This window comes from Elaeis guineensis, chromosome 5 (genome assembly GCF_000442705.2).
Source record: "Elaeis guineensis isolate ETL-2024a chromosome 5, EG11, whole genome shotgun sequence".
Classification (NCBI taxonomy): domain Eukaryota; kingdom Viridiplantae; phylum Streptophyta; class Magnoliopsida; order Arecales; family Arecaceae; genus Elaeis; species Elaeis guineensis.
This window is the reverse complement of record NC_025997.2, coordinates 28,839,979-28,858,533: the sequence shown is the minus strand read 5'-3', so window position 1 is coordinate 28,858,533 and position 18,555 is coordinate 28,839,979. Positions and strand designations below refer to the sequence as shown.

At 34.4% G+C, this 18,555-nt stretch overlaps 2 pseudogenes; both read right to left on the bottom strand.

Moving 5' to 3' along the window:
• The window catches only part of LOC105045304 (cullin-1-like), a 39,845-nt pseudogene continuing 21,290 nt past the window's right edge, over positions 1-18,555 (bottom strand).
• Positions 1,459-17,131, bottom strand: LOC105045255 (cullin-1-like; annotated as a pseudogene).

Below are 18,555 nucleotides of genomic sequence, written 5' to 3'. Positions count from 1 at the left end.
AACAAGCTCCAACTTATGTTCTCTCCAACTTAAGCTTCTTGCTTGTTCTAAGCCACATGGTGAAAGACATTTGCATCATCCTTGTCCCTCTCCATGTAGTCCTGTTCGATTAGATCTTCAATCCGTCTCTTAATCACCTTGACATCCGGCTGTAGGGTCAAACAAAACACCAATTAATAGGTTGAAGCAACAACATCAATAGAAAATGAATGGAGCCAAAATCTAGATTAGCTAACCAAATCTTGCCTCAAGTTTAAAATTGAGGGAGTGCTACCACCTAGGTGGTTTTGCTCCTTCGATATGAAAATGTTAACAAACAAGATTTTCTTAACATGTCCTCACAACGAACAGCAATAACAGGGAAAAAGATAAAATGGAAAAGATGAAAAGAGTGCATAGAAAGTTACTGAGTACCTTGAATGAGTGACCGAGTTGCCGTATACATTCCTCCAAAAGCTGCTGGTAACCCATGACCTTCCTACTCTTCATGACTCTCACAAGTGCAGCATCAATAACAAATCGTCGGTCTGTGCCAACATCTTCATGTATCCTTTTCTTCTCATCAGAAGGAGGAAGAGGAATATATCATTCAAAAAATAATAAGAAATGAAACATTGATTTTTCAAGTACTTATCTTAGAAACTTGGTCATTGTTGTTGATTGCCATTTGATATCTATTGTGCAGATAGAGATGATGAGAAAAGAACGAAAAGTTTAATTGGTATGAGCTAACTACTTTGGTCAAAAAAAACTAATAGTCCATAAGATGATAAAAATAAGAACTGAATGGAATCAGGTGTCTCAGTTGTCTAACTAACAAAAGGTTCTTAATAAACAGGTGGATCATCTTTCCATCAGAAAGGAGAAGTACAGATTACCCTCCCTTCCTTAAAAACCACAAAAAAAAAAAAAAAAAAAGTAGAAAAAAGTTCAAACTTAATTCAGCCACAATATGGAAAAAATGCGATAACAGAAAAAACTAAAACAAGAGCAGAAAAACAAGGGTTGGGGAAGTTCAAACCTTATTCGCCTCATCCTCTCAGTGAACTTGGAGTTGAACTCAAAGATGTCATCTTTAGAAATGCTTCTATTGTTTGGTTCTTTGAGCAGAATTTTGTATTTGGCACATGATAAAGAGTGTAGCAGTCTAATCACATCCTCATTGGGCAAGTTCAGTTGTTCTGTTATTTCCTTGTAGCTTAATCTTTCTGAGGTGTTGAAGAGAATCAGAAGTACTGCCTGCATAAAATGCAAAACTAGTTGAGTAGTTGCAACCCATAAATCATGTATGGCCTAAAAGACAATGAAATAAAGATTTACCTGATGTGTTGTGACTATGAGCTCAATTGGTTTTGCATCAAACCTTCCTACCATGGTACAAGTTCCCAGAGAAAACATCCAAATAAGCTTTTGACTGTGATTTTTGATGAGTAGTAGTTATTGAAAACCTCAATACCATTAGCCTGTGGTGGAAAATAACAAAAAAGATATGATATTAGCACAGCAAATATTTTGAGAAGTTATGAGAAATATAGGAAAAGAGGAAAAATAATAGTTTCCTTTACCATTTCTGCAGGAAGGTGCAGATCAGTTGGCTTACGATTTGGCCAAATGTGGCTGTCAATACATTGGACAGCCAAGCCAATGCACAAATTTTCCTGAGGGTTGCTCTGCAAATACTTAGCAAATTCAACTTGTTTCTCCTTCACCAGTGTCATATCTGTTGTCTGTTATGGTGCATCAAATAACTAATAAAAGCTTCAAATAATCCAAATACCATGAAAGCAGAAAGACACATTTACAAAAAGCAATTAAGTGATCCATATAAAAAGACATACCATTCCCTCCATCTTTGAAGTGAAGTGTAACCATGTTGGTGCTTAAGTTTTGACAAGATGAATTTTTCATGTTCCTCATTGGCACTCCTATCAAAAAGGAGTCTGCAAGAAAGTTTCTTTCTACAATCATGCCAATAAAGCAATATTGTTAGTCCATGGTCAGTAAAAAATGTGTAATGACAAAATTGATTTGCTAGAGGACAACAGACAAGCATACAAGTGCATAATAATTAAGAGTCAGCTATCACTTAGTTACAGTAAAGGAAAATATACAAATTAAGCACAGTGTGAGAACTCAGGAAATGAGGGTACCTATAAAACTCAGCAAAGAGATCTTTGTCATGGATGTGAACAAGAAGCTGCACGATCTGCATATCAGATTTTTCAAATACTAGAATAAGTTACAACACAATAAATTATTTGGTTATCCAAATAATAAATAACAACCTTAACAAGTGCCTCCTCAATAGCTTCACCATTTGTTTTTTCACTCCACCACCCTTTTTAAGAATATTATCAGCATGGATAGCCAGCAACTCAGCAACCGATGTGCTAGCAATCATCTTGTTGCAGAATACTCCAAATGCTTCTCCAAGGGCCTGTTGAATGATCAAAAAGTAACATAAGTTATCCAAGCCAGCAGGAGTAAACAGTTACATTATCCAAGGGAAGGGGAAAAAAACCAAAAATGAATGTATAAGAGACAGACCTTGTAGAATTGATTGTTTTATTAAAACACTTAGTGATATAGCCTGTATGCTCATCATGAAGTTCAATAACCTTTTTATGAAAACCTAGAAACCAATTTAAGGGATCAGAATTTATTTTGCAGTATGAAATTTGACTTATCGAATATAAAATTGCAATAAGAAGTTACCGTTTCACCAGCCGAGTCCTGGTTATCCACCTGTGGAAATTAGATAATGCTCAGCAACAATTCTAACCAGGATGAAGAAGAGAAAATCCAAAAAACAAACAAGAACAACCAAACATAAAAACTAGTACTTATTGGCAAGTGATATATATATGTAATCTAAATGCTTCCAAGACTTCATTAAGTTCATGGAAATAGTAATCCCTATAGAGTTACTTATCATGAAAAATATGAAATTTAAATCAAGATTTTGCAGACTGGCACCAGTAATACTGCTAGTCACTAGTCAGCATGATACTTGATGAGGCATGTGCACATGCTAAGGCATGGCACAGGCTTGTCATGGCAAGGGACAACTGGCATGGATCAGCATGGGCTTGGTAGAGCCAGCATCTTCATCCTTAGTTTAAATTAAGCATGCTATATTTTAGATAAGTTGAAAAATGATCCAGTAATTGCTTAATTCACTTAACAAATTAAGCGATGCTATCATCATGCTTAAAACAAAACTTCACCATTAACAGCTCAATCTCGAGATCATCAAGATAAATTCTGGCCCCACAAGGAATTCAAATGACACCATTCCATGTTTTGTCAATACTTCGAGATGGTTCCTAAGTCTCTAGCCATCTATCATTGGTTCATGTGGATAAACTGTAGTCGAGACTACTCAAGACATGAAAAAACTCTACCAATAGAGGAAACTGGAAATTCTATTGTGCATATCTAACTTCAACAAAAGCAATTAAAAACCCCTAAAATTAAAATAAAACTTCAAAATAATGGAAAATAAAACCCTGGAAATTATGCTATCATTAACTCTAAGCCCTTTCTAAACCTAAATTAACCAAACTAGCTATAAAATTCCTTTTCTACAAACATCAGTTTTGTTAGATTGTTCAAGTTACATCTAATGTGATGACATTATCATAATGCATAGAACAAGAGGAATCACTTTGTTTTATAACCAGATTTGTGAAACATTATCACATTTTTTTTTTAATTGAATGACCGATATGCTTTCCAAGGAAAACACATTTAGACTGTTCTTATTAAAGGTTATGCTTTTGCAAAATTTGTTTCCCTTCAGATCTATATATAATTGTGAGTTTGAGAAAACAAAAGAAAAAAATTTTTCTGTTGACTCTGAAAATGCAAGGCACAGCTTGTCAAATGTCCAGCATATATCTTAGTTACTGTAATAAAGTCTAAGTCTCAGAATTCAACCAAAAGTTTTAAATCCTCAATCTAAAAAAGAGAAATATCATTATGAGGTCAATAGCTTTTGGGTAAAAACTTATCAATGATAGCCTACATTTGCTTTAACTAAAATCGTAAAGAAGAAATAGAATTGCACCTTTTTGTTGTAAGCAGCATCTTCAGATTGTTTGACCAAAGACTTCCCATCAGAAAGAATATGCTGCACCACATGAAACTCGAACACAATAAGGTATAGACACAATGCAAAATGATATCAACTAGTACTATATAAGATATGTTCATGACTACTATTTAACAACTGCAAAGTTTTCCCCATAAAAGTGAGTGTATCTGTGAAGCATAATTGGAAAAGCCAAGAAGCTCCACAAAGGCTTAGCCAGGAATTTTCAGCCCCCATACAATTCCACAAATTGTTCCATGCAGGCCACAATCACGGGCCACAACAGGGAGCCTCCAAAGAGAGGAGCCTCCGGGGGGTGGGGGGATGGGGGGAGTGTGCAGCAGTGCAAGTGGGAAGAGAGGACCTGCTTAAACTCGAATGTAATTGGATCAGACCCCCATCAATGCAATGAAAGAGCTCATACATCCTTTTAAGATCTTCAACCTGAGAACATCAGTATTGGAAATTCATCAGACACCCAACTGAAACTAAATTCAAAATATCTTCATATAATATCATTTGGAGGTAGATGATAACATCTGGATACAAGAAGACCTTGCCATCTCACAGCAAGACATGTAGTCCAGAGTGTTCCTTCTCAAGTAGTTCATTTTCTTGTGAAAGCAGCTGCTCCTTTCGTACTACCTGAAAAAATGGAACATATGTAAGCAAATAAAAACGGGTAAACTTTTTAAGATCCATCCTTATGAGAAAAAAGTGCAACAATTGCAAACTTCAGTACAAATTGATAACTACATTTTGCATTTGCATGCACTACCCCAACTGAAGCATGTGCAGTATGTGTATTAAAATTCTGAGACATGTTGTATGGTATCACGGATAAAATTATTAATGTAACACAACTAATGTAACTATGAAAGTTCAACTATTCTAAACAGCATTTGGATTAAAATGGGTCAAAAATTAAATTCTGAATCTTATTTCTTTCAAGATTTTCTTCTATTACTTGCTAGATTTCATATTTATTCATATTCTAACAACTAATATCCTTTAATAAACTAAAGCACCCTTAATGGATGAGAGGAAAAGAGTATGCAGATCAATATGATATCTTACACAGTACAAGTTAGCACCAACACTTCAATATTTCCACTTATTGTATGTGAAAATACTCTGCCATCAGAAAACCAGCCTTCAGCCACCGGTTTCATACTTTCACATCACCATGTAAAACTAAATATTAAACATACAACAAATTTTTGGGAAATAAACACAATGCAATATATATTGCAGTAATACATTCATTGTACACAAAATACCTCCATCAGCTTTGGTTTAGTGCTTTATGCAAGTAACTAGAAGCCCTATCTTCCTCTAGCTTCAAATACTGCTCTGCCTGCAAGATATCAAGACAAGTCAGAATGCTTTATTATTACTAACATTACACAGCTACTTCTACAAGTTTTACTAGTATGCTGTCTAATGCTTAACCAGTACATGATTGCAACTGCAAATTTAAAAACTTAAAATATTCATAAATGTTACCATTATCATATAGTCTGGGAAACTGTCCTCTGTAATATGATTTCAGCCATATTGTGATAGTAATTAGCTGTACTGTTAAGCACTGCTGCCTCCAAATCATTCTCATAAAATTCCATCTGGCCTTGCCCAATGGCCACAAAAATTTGCATAGTGTTGTTCAGTAAAGCACGATCAACCTTCTCCCCTTCACGCTCTTGATAAATCTGCAAGCATTTCTTGTTAGCATACATAGAATAAATTCAGATTCATGAGCCATATCTAGCCAGCAAAAAACATACCAATGCGAGAATATCATCTTTGACTCTACCATAAATTTATTGTATACCTGAATTGTTAGGATATAATTCATTAAGCAATTTGGAAGAATAAAATGACAGACCTAAGTTTGAATTTAAAATGTGATTGGCACTGAGTATGCATTAATGATGATACTGCTACTAACCAATTCATGGAAGCAGATCAAACCAGTCTTTTCTAAAGAATCAAGTGATCTTTTAGGGATATAGAAACGGTCAAGATAAGCAAAGAAGCGTGACAGCCATCTGATCAGAACAAGGTGATTTGACCACCTTTTAGTAAGCTCTTTCAGTAGATAGACATCATGTTCTCATTTAATGATGGAAATACCTGTTTTCACAGAAGAACATGATTTAGAAAGAAAAGCAGCAGTTTCATGAAAGAAAATTATGAACTATAAGTCCACAAAATGAAACATGATATCCAACATTCCACAATGAGTAACTCAGATGATGTCCTCAATTAAAGATTCAGGTAAGGATAGTCTTTTCGTCAACAATAGAGAAGTAATTATAATCAAAGAATCAGAAGCAACAATTACAACAGTTGTTCAGCATAATGCTTTGGATAAGCTCGTGAACAAAAAAGCAATATAAACAAACAATGAATAAGCAAGGAAATGCTGCTAAAGCTAAAACTTTGACAACCACTGATCCAGGACACCAATGCGAGCTTATCAACATGAGTTTCTCTTGTGTGTGTGTGTATTCAACTTCACTCTATATATGCCTGCAAAAGTCACTAAATCAAATTGCCACCTTTGGAATTCAATATTTGGGGATCAGATAATTAAACAAAAACTAAGCAAAAACATATTTTACTTTGTCATCATTCAAAAATGAATTATATGACTGAAAAAATGTGAGTTGATACCATGTTTCCTCAAAAAAAAAAAAGAGTTAGTAATAATGATGATGTAATGTAAATTTTACAACCAACAAATTGATAATGTTCATATATTTTTGACATGTCAAACTACAAAGAATTGTGTGCAATGTAAAGATTTTGTCAAGGGACCCATAAGATTTTCATAGAATGAAGTTTATGTCAATTTTCTTTACGATTATGTCATTAAATCATGAAGATGGCTTTTAAATGTTCCAGGAACAGCCCACAGGCTGATGATCGTGGAGTCAACATAGGATGGCGTACACAAGTTTGCAAAATTGTACCAGAACAAAGAGAGTAGACAAAGTTATGGACCTCAAATCTTTTCTTCCTTCTTAGCATTTTGCTAGTCAGCCATGCTTTCTGTCATGTTTACAGCTATCTATTGGCAAAAAGCCTCTTCAGGCTTTTCTACTCCTACACTTCTTCAGTAGTTCATCTAACTTGTGGACCTCTATAGTTTCCGCCACACCATTGGATAGGAAGGTGTATAACTGGACTCATGTACTTTATGTGCTGAAATATGATTGCTCACTTTGTTTAATATATTATGAGCCAAGGATTCAAGTCCCATGGGACATCCCGCCGGGATGAGATATCCTTGCATATGTCAGGATAGAACCATCTTGCCATCATCCCAATATCCAATTGGCATATCTTGGGATATCCTCTGTCCCAAGTATTGGGATGGGGCAGAATGATGGCACATCCATTCTACAAGAAAACCAAGATTGCCCAACATCTTGCATGATTTGGACCAGGCATCTTTCACTTATACCTGACGAGAAGGAACCTCATTTTTCTGATCATTTAGTTATATTCTACAATTTCATTAGGCTGAAAGTATGAAATTTTTATTTTATCCTTTTATTCCTAACTCCTGAGTTGCAAACAGCACATAAAGGTTCGGGATCCTCTTTTGTGCATGTTTTGCACCATAGATGGCTGTACAGGCCACAACAGCCACCACATCGATCATTCCATCATGGAGACAGATGGCTGTCAAACATGCATGATTTTTCTCGCATGCACCATGGAGGACCTGAACTCAGCAAATATTCCACCTATGGATTCACGTGTACATAGCTCTACTTTGGCCCATGCAATTTTTGGGAACGTTGGAAAAGAGTGGCATCTGAACACACTATTCCCAAACTTTCTACTCCAAAAAAACAAATATAAAATAAACCAGAAGTAGGATTGTCACGCCCCCGACCCGAGATTATGAATCGAGGGTCATGGTAACCGCCGCATACTCATAGAAAACTCTTCCCATGAGCATGCAAGGCATCTTATCATACTATCCTAAAACAACAGCGGAATAATTAGTCAATAATTTAAATCCAAAATATAACGACCTAAATTTTTTCTTTAATATCTCAATAAATTCAACAATGATTCATAGTCCTTACATCAAATTCAATAAGACTTTCAACTGAAAATAAAAGTATAGAGATTCTGCTTCTGATCACTCTTCCATTCATATTTTGTATCATCTTAATTCCTCAACATCTATAAAAACAGTAAAATAGGAGGTAATGAGCTAGACAGCCCAGTAAGCAATGATCACTTCTCAATAGATTTCATCAGGCATTTAAGTAAATAATCATTATAGAAAATAAGGATATAAAGTTCATCAATTCGAAATCAATTTTAATTATGCAATATAATTCATGCCAAATTCATTTCTTTTTCGAAAATTCAAGTTTCTTTCCAGTTTTCAATTTCTTTCGTTCTTCAATTCTTTTCGTCAACCATGAGCTATGACCAAAATTTTTCTATGGTAGGGTCATAACACCGCGTATCTTCTAGCGGTGAGCTGCGAATCATCTGGCAGCCAAGTCCTTCGGAACCGCTGGTCTCTCTGGCGGTTTGTCGCTGGTCTCTCTGGCGACGTAAACCCTCAGGACAAATCAATTGCCAACGTATATGCCCCCATTGGCAGGATCCTTTACATAGTCAGGTTGTCAATTCATAATGTTTTTTATATCATAATTCTTCATAAATCATATTTCATATTCTAATTTCGATAATAAAACATATAATCATGTAGTATCGAAATAAATCAATATAATGCATCATGGAATCAATATGTTCAATCATGCTTCATCATAACATTTCAAATAAGATATTTTCATAACAAAATATCATTCATCCAATTCATTAATCGTTTCACAAATCATGTCAGAAAAACACATTATAATTTGTCGATAAATTTAGAAAAAGTGAAACATTACTTACCTTGAATGCATTCCAATAAATCCACATAATTCTATAAATTTTTCTTCCAAAAATTCTGTTCGTAGATCATATCATGATATCCCATGATCAAACATTCACAATCCTATACAGAATCAATTTCAATAATTAGAAAGAATACGAATACCATATTTCAACGATTTAGATTGGGTCCGATCATCTAATTTTATCTAATCAAAATCTAATTAGGACCTAAACGATCCAAAATTTGACTATCAGATCAAATCGGATTCGAAGTGATAGGACCGAGATTTCTTCATCGATTTCATAAAATCAAGTAAAGAGAGATAATTAGAGGAGAGAGAATTCATGAGGTGCAATTCGAATTGATCAGGTGACACAATCCAACATTATGATTGGTCCAATATCTCGATTGGTGAAATCAACATGATCAAATCAAGTCATGGCTAGATCGAAATCATGGATGATCAAATCTAAAGATTCATGGTCTGATTAAGGTGGATGCCAGTACGTTGTCTGACAACCATGGATCAGGATTTTTCATTAGAATCAGATCAGGACTATTAAAAGAAATTTTTTCATTCACTAATCTTTTTAGAGAGAGAATCAATCAAAAGAGAGAATATTTTTAGAGAGAGAAAATTCTAGAGAGAGAAAATTCTAGAGAGAGAAAACTCATCTTGAATTCTTTAGACAATATGATTCAACAAATCCAATTGATTGGATCAAATCATGCTGAAATTATCATGTGGATAATTCAATAAAATCATGAGAAATAAAATCTAAAAATACCTGATCTGATCAAAGTGGATATTGGTGTACCGTCCGGTGATCACAGATCAAAAATCCATCACGAGGATCATTTAAATTCATCATCATTCTTCTCAAAATTTTAAAAATCTTAGGAGAGAGAAATAATTTAGAGAGAGGATTTTAGAGAGAGAAAGTCCAATTTTAGAGAGAGAAAATACTTGTTCAAGCTGAAAAAAGAGAGGAAAGAGAGAGAAACTCTCTTTCTCATATTTTATTATTTATATCATTATTTATTAATTAATTTATTTTATTTTTCTTTCTTCTTTTCTTTCTTTCTTTCTTTCTTCTTTTTTTTTCTTTTTCTTCACGGAAGAGAGAGGAGAGAAAATCCTATTTATTATTATTATATTATTATTATTTTATTTTTCTTCTTCTTTTCTTTTTTCTTTTTCTTTTCTTTTCCTTCTTTTTCTTTTCTTTTTCTTTTCTTTTCCTTCTTCTTCTTTTCTTTTTCTTTTTCTTTTCCTTCCTTCTTCCCGTGGGTTCCTTTGGAACGAAACAGGAGATCTCACAATCCCCTGTTGGCTGGCTGACCGACGGTGCAACCGGCGTGGGGCGGCCGTCCGTAGGAGGGGGGCGACCCAACGACGAGAGGAGGGCCAAACCGATGGTCGGCGGTGACCACCGGCGTCGGAAATCAAAGAAAAACAGCAAAAAAAATAAAAGTTTCTTTCGCAACAAAATCCGGTGACTTCGGTCGCCGGCGAGCGTGCACACAGGCATGGGAAGGAAAGGGGAGAAGAGAGGAAGGGGAGGAGGCTTACCTCCGACGCCGGCGAGGCTTTTCCGACGAGCAATTGGATGGGCACAGGGACGGGTCTCCGTGAGAATTTTTCGGCGATTGCCGCCGACTAGATCCCAGGTCTTTGGTGGAAGGGAGAGAGGAGGGATCTCCTCCTTAAATAGAGACGGAGGGAGCTCTTTTCCGACTCCGATTGGGAGCCGACGAGAGGAGGAAGAAGACTCCCTCCTCTATTTTTTTTTTTTGTTTTGTTTGGGCTTTGGATTCGTTACTCGGGCCGGGCCTCACATTCTTCCCCTCTAAAAGAAATTTCGTCCTCAAAATTTTTCTTGCTTGAGTCTTCATAGTTTCTTACTGGAATCTTATCCACAAATATTTCAATATTCTAATTCTTGATATGAATTCATTCTTAAATCATTTCATAAGAAAAAAATCGGTACATCAAATATCGATCTGAAATAGAATCATTCATTTTCTTATTTATCAAGATCAATATCTCAAAGATTTTCAATATTTCAAGATTTCGAAATTATGATCTCATTTCCTGTAAAAATTAATGTTCAATATCTCATGACTCAAATAAAAATCAAATCTATCTCTTGTAGATAGAAGAAAATCAATGTCTCTATTCTTGCATAAGAACTTCATTCATCATCATTTATTTATTTATTTATTTATTTCAAAATATTAACCACTCTTAATTTTAACCTATCATAAGATAGGAAAACATACTTTTATGAATCATATGATGACATCCCAATCAATCAAAATTCAAAAATATTTTTTTTATTCGTACTTTCAAAGGTTGAAGATTTATCATTTCAATCTCATTCTCGAACTTTTGATATTTTATTTCTCAATGCAACTTCATCATTAAGTGATTTCATAAAGATCAATATCACCATTATTGATTGAATCAATATCACTATTTCTAGTCATCGAAAATTTCTTACTCAGACCCTCAAACTCTTAAATATTCTAATTCTTGAAGCAAATTTTATCATTAAGTCATTCCATAATAAAAATCAATAACTCAAAAATTGATCTAAATCAAAACTATATTTTTCTTATAATCAAAATCAATGTCTCTATTTTAAGTAAGCATATCAATTTTCTTTATCTAAACATTAACAACTCTTAATTAATTGATTCATTATCAAGTTAAATTATAAATAACTCCAATCCATTTTTTGTAGAATAATCATCAATATCAATAGATAACCTCAATCTTTTCTATTCAGTCAGAGAAATAATAATGATCAAAAGAGTCCAAACTTCAAATTTTATTATACCCTGGAGATAAATATTTGAGTATAATAATCTAAGATCGAAATCATTATTCGATAAACAATCTCAAATTCTTCCTAATAAATAAAAAATTATAAAATTTAATTCTAGGATAGAAAAAATTTATCTCTAAATATTTTAAATCTAAAAATCAAAAATCAAAGGTCCACTCATCCTAGAATCAGGATGCTAATTATTTTTGTAGCATAGTAGGTGGAAGCACTACTTTTAAAAATCACATTAGGATATCTAAAATGATTCAAAATTTTAAAATATTATTCATTCTAATATCAATAAATTTCTTGTATCAAACCATATCATCTATCATAATTCTTTGACTCAAAGAATCAACATTCCTAACTTACTCAAAGTAATCTAGATTACCATGCTTCCGCTGCGCACTCTGATCTACCAATCAAAATTTCTTAGGTTCACCAAAAAAAAGTTTGATCAAATTATTTCTTTATCTTATCAATAGACAAGATTTAAAATTTCAAATTTTAATTGAAGTCAAAGATTAACTTTCGATTCTCATTCATATCTTTACTGGTATACAATAATCTTGATTAACTCTTGAGTCCAATATCATATTTAAAGCCATCATATAGATTTACTATAATTAATATGAATCAAATCTTAATTCTCATATCAATTCAATTCGATAATTTTCAAACCAAAAATCCTTGTAAGTCAAATTAATGAAGAAAAAAAATCCTTCGATGCTCCACCAAATTTGGACATAATCAGAATATATAAGAATTTCAAATCATTATTTTGTTTTCTAAAATTTCTATCATTAGGATCTTCAATATCTATCAAATATCCTTTCATAACAATCATACAAGCCTCAAAAAATCAAATCTCCATTTAATAGTAGATTCAATTAGGGACCTCGTTAACAAAAGCAAAGGAACTCCATATCAATTCCGAAATTCAAAATTTCTAAATTGTAAATTCACATGGATCCCTTAGTCTGAAATAAATATAAATCAGATCTTTTATCTTAATCTGAAGATATCAATTTTTCATTAACAACCTCAACAATAATATCAGAAAATCTCTTGATCAACTTAGATACGAAATTTTTAAATTGAAATTTCATACACATCATGTAGTCTCCAAGAGACATAATAAGATCCATTATCTAGATTTAAGGATGATGATTAAAGATTCCAGTATGATGAATATTCTACAACCTCATAATCGATTTCATCAATAAGAAATAGGCTTCTTTGCAATATCTCCAAATATGCATTCATCCTAATATGCCACTTTATATATAATCCACATACTAAGTTCAATTTCGATAAATATTCCAATCAAGCATCATAAAAAAACTTTCTTAGCCCATTCTGAAACAACATTTTATTATCAAATCTTTATCTTGCCAATAATAGTCAACTTCTCAACTAGAAGTAATATCATAGTATTATTCTCACATCGAATTTGAACTTACGATTCACTTGAATAACCAATGATCAAATTAATAATCATAATGCACAATAAAATTTTATATCAATCCTTTTGTGATTACTTTCGATCAAGATCTAACTAATCATATCATGATCAATAGATCATCCATCATATTTCAAATTCTATATGTCATAATCTCTTGTGATCCTTTTATACATAATCTCAATGTTTAATCAAAATTTATAAATATTTCTCCCACTACAATCATCAAAGATCTACACTATAATGTCCCTGGTGTCTATCCACTTACACTCATTCTATATCTGATTCTATGTTTCATAATTCATCTACTTATGCTCTGATACCACTTTAATTGTCATGCCCCCGACCCGAGATTGTGAATCGAGGGTCATGGCAACCGCCGCATACTCATAGAAAGCTCTTCCCATAAGCAAGAAAGGCATCTTATCATACTATCCTAAAACAACAGCGGAATAATTAGTCAATAATTTAAATCCAAAATATGACGACCTAAATTTTTCTTTAATGTCTCAATAAATTCAACAATGATTCATAGTCCTTACATCAAATTCAATAAGACTTTCAATCGAAAATAAAAGTATAGAGATTCTGCTTTTGATCACTCTTCCATTCATATCTTGTATCATCTTAATTCCTCAACATCTGTAAAAACAGTAAAATAGGAGGTAATGAGCTAGACAGCCCAGTAAGCAATGATCATTTCTCAACAGATTTTATCAGACATTTAAGTAAATAATCATTTATAGAAAATAAGAATATAAAGTTCATCAATTCGAAATCAATTTCAATTATGCAATATAATTCATGCCAAATTCATTTCTTCTTCGAAAATTCAAGTTTCTTTCTAGTTTTCAATTTCTTTCGTTCTTCAATTCTTTTCGTCAACCATGAGCTATGACCATATTTTTTCTGTGGCAGGGTCATAACACCGCGTATCTTCTTGCGGTGAACTGCGAATCATCTGACAGCCAAGTCCTTCGGAACTGCTGGTCTCTTTGACGGTTTGTTGCTGGTCTCTCTGGCGACGTAAACCCTCAGGACAAATCAATTGCCAACGTATATGTCCCCATTGGCAGGGTCCTTTACATAGTCAGATTGTCAATTCATAATGTTTCTTATATCATAATTCTTCATAAATCATATTTCATATTCTAATTTGGATAATAAAACATATAATCATATAGTATCGAAATAAATCAATATAATGCATCATGGAATCAATATGTTCAATCATGCTTCATCATAACATTTCAAATAAGATATTTTCATAACAAAATACCATTCATCCAATTCATGCATCGTTTCACAAATCATGTCAGAAAAATATATTATAATTTGTCGATAAATCTAGAAAAAGTGAAACATTACTTACCTCGAACGCATTCCAATAAATCCACATAATTCTATAAATTTTTCTTTCAAAAATTCTGTTCGTAGATCATATCGCGATATCACATGATCAAACATCTACAATCCTATACAGAATCAATTTCAATAATTAGAAAGAATACGAATACCATATTTCAACGATTTAGATTGGGTCCGATCATCTAATTTTATCTAATCAAAATCTAATTAGGACCTAAACGATCCAAAATTTGACTATCAGATCAAATCAGATTCGAAGTGATAGGACCGAAGTTTCTTCATCGATTTCATAAAATCAAGTAGAGAGAGACAACTAGAGGAGAGAGAATTCATGAGGTACAATTCGAATTGATCAGGTGACATAATCCAACATTACGATTGGTCCAATATCTCGATTGGTAAAATCAACATGATCAAATCAAGTCATGGCTAGATCGAAATCATGGATGATCAAATCTAAAGATTCATGGTCTGATTAAGGTGGGTACCAGTACGCTGTCTGACAATTATGGATCAGGATTCTTCATTAGAATTAGATCAGGACTATTAAAATTTTTTTTTTTATTCACTAACCTTTTTAGAGAGAGAATCAATCAAGAGAGAAAATTCTAGAGAGAAAAAATTTTAGAGAAAAAACTCATCTTGAATTCTTTAGACAATATGATTCAACAAATCCGATCGATCGGATCAAATCATACTGAAATTATCATGTGGATAATTCAATAAAATCATGAGAAATAAAATCTAAAAATACCTGATCTGATCAAAGTGGATGTCGGTGTACCGTCCGGTGATCACAGATCAAAAATCCATCACGAGGATCATTTAAATTCATCATCATTCTTCTCAAAATTCTAAAAATCTTAGGAGAGAGAAATAATCTAGAGAGAGGATTCTAGAGAGATAAAGTAGAGAAAGAAAGTCCAATTTTAGAGAGAAAAAATACTAATTCAAGCTGAAAGAAGAGAGAAAAGAGAGAGAAACTCTCTTTCTCATATTTTATTATTTATATTATTATTTATTAATTAAATTATTTTATTTTTCTTTCTTCTTTTCTTTCTTTCTTCTTTTTTTTTTCTTTTTCTTCACGGAAGAGAGAGAGGAGAGAAAATCCTATTTATTATTATTATATTATTATTATTTTATTTTTCTTCTTCTTCTTCTTTTTCTTTTCTTTTTTTTTCCTTTTTCTTTTCTTTTTTTTTTCTTTTCTTTTCCTTCTTTTCTTTTCTTTTTCTTTTCTTTTCCTTCTTCTTCTTTTCTTTTTCTTTTTCTTTTCCTTCCTTCTTCCCGTGGGTTCCTTTGGGCCGAAACAGGGGATCTCACAATCCCTTGTTGGCTGACCGGCCGGCGGTGCAACCGGCGTGGGGCAGCCGTCGACAGGAGGGAGGGCGGCCCAATGACGAGAGGAGGGCCAAACCGGTGGTCGGCGGTAACCACCGACGTCGGAAATCAAAGAAAAACGGCCAAAAAAATAAAAATTTCTTCCGCAACAAAATCCGGCGACTCCGATCGCCGGCGAGCGTGCACACAGGCATGGGAAGGAAAGGGGAGGAGGCTTACCTCCGACGCCGGCGAGGTTTTTCCAGCAAGCAATTGAACGGACACAGGGACGGGTCTCCGTGAGAATTTTCCGACGATTGCCGCCGACTGGATCCCAAGTCTTTGGTGGAAGGGAGAGAGGAGGGATCTCCTCCTTAAATAGAGCCGGAGGGAGCTCTTTTCCGACTCCGATTGGGAGCCGGCGAGAGGAGGAAGAAGGGAGTCTTCTCCTCTGTTTTCTTTTTTTTTTTTTTTTTGGGCTTTGGATTCGTTACTCGGGCCGGGCCTCACAAGGATGATGAGCATCACTGTTTTGAAGCTAAACCAAAGACAACTCAGTAATTAATTATAAAGATAAGTTCCCAAAATTTAATTCCTTTTCTGGCTTATTATATATAAATATTGCCTTACGGATCCTTATCTCAGAACAAAAGGTACGTAAAAATATTATACGAACAACCCTCATCGTCACTCCAAGGTGACAGCTAGAAAACATAGAGAGAAATATTTGAATAACAGGAAGAATTCAGGTCCTCTCACCTTTTCCCCGAGATATTCTTCAAGAGTTGCCTTGTAGTTTTTGTATAGTTCTGCGGCGTAATCGTACGGGCGCTTGTGGGTATACATGTTGTAGGCAATCCTGTTCGAGAAAACAGTTTAATATCATATAACAATAACAATAATAGCAAAAAAAAAAAAAAAAAAAAGGGAAAAACGAGCCTTCACATCGAGAAACCAGCACAGAAACAAACTAAACAACAAAGGCAGCAGATGGAGAGGAATAATTACGTGTAGGGGATCATGTACTCGTCTGAACAGAAGGACACGGATAGTTCGTCCTCGAGGATGCCGATCAACTTGGCAATCCCTGTCTTCAGTAAACACCATCCTTGTTCTAACTCAATAATCTTCCGAGACATCTGACTACCCCGAGGATGATAACGTCAACAAAGGTCAAGAAAAAGATGATAAAAAATAAAAAGATTCAAAAGGGATGCAAAGATTAAACCGAACAACACACAACAAAAACAAAAACTTACATTCGGTCTTGATGGACTGAAAAGTAGGAGAGATCTGAAGAGATAAACTACATGAATCCAAGAACCTAAAACCCCGTATCTTAGTACTCGACCGAGAATCTGAAACGACCAGCTGTTGTTAGGAGACTAAAGAGCCGGAAGTTATGGAAAAAGTATAAAAGGAAATGAGTAGCAATCCAAATTCGAGTTCTTAGAAGCGAACGATGAATCAAACTCATATTACTACTTTGCATTAAGTAATTCAAGAAGAAAAACAACACGATCAGAACCTGTGGGAGAAGAACTCACGGACTCTTTCTCTCCGGGCTTTACAGCTGAGCTGCTGAACAAAGACGAGAAAAGATCCCTCGCTCGCTCGTTCTCGCCTCTCCTTGTGAAGGCTTTCTCGCTCTCTGGAAGCCTTACAATAGATATATATGTAAGCGCCTGGGGTAAGGGAGAGGAGAGGGGAAGTTCGAGTGGGAAAAGGAAGGGTGATGGGCGAAGGGAGAGGAGAGGGGAAGTTCGACTCGGAATAGGAAGCGGGAGGGAGCGGGAGACGGGCCCGTCAGGTTGCAATGCCTTATATACGGCTGGATATGGAGGACTTAGAAATTAAGGCTGCAAGTGGATCTGACCCATCACCCGGTCTGATTCGATCCACAGAGGTTCAATCTGAACCATTTCAAAGAATCCATATAGTTGGGTTGGATTCTAAAATTGAATCTATTTTATTTTTAAATTTATTGAATTCTAACGCAATCCAATGCATTGAGACTTTTGGGCCTATTTAAATCTTATGACCAATGACCCATATGATCCAATTCGAACATAGTATAGGACCCGAGTGGAATGGGCCTATCTCTTCTCGCTAACTATTAAAGTCTACCAAATTGTAACCATATCATTAAGTCAGTAGGCTTGCTCTCTCTCTCTCTCTATATATATATATGATAAGATGTCCTTAGGCTATATGAATGTACTCAATGATAGACCTGCGAGTTGTGGGTCTTGTGAAGGTTGCATGATACATGATATGAAGGATTATATGATGTTTATATAACAGCTGGAGGTTGTCACTCATTTGATTCTCTTTGGCTACTCCATGACCTGAATCAATCTTCAATTTAGAAGGGACGAAGATGCTATCCATGTTATTATTTATGGGGAGTGGGCATTTGATGTGGATTTAGAACTGCACTGGCCAAAATATGCTTTCAGATTCCAATCTTAAAAAGGCTACTTATGCAGTATGAGTTTTAGCACAACTGTTTGGCTGCTTTCTGTCAATTGCCCATATTGACTTTTTCAACTATGATTGTATG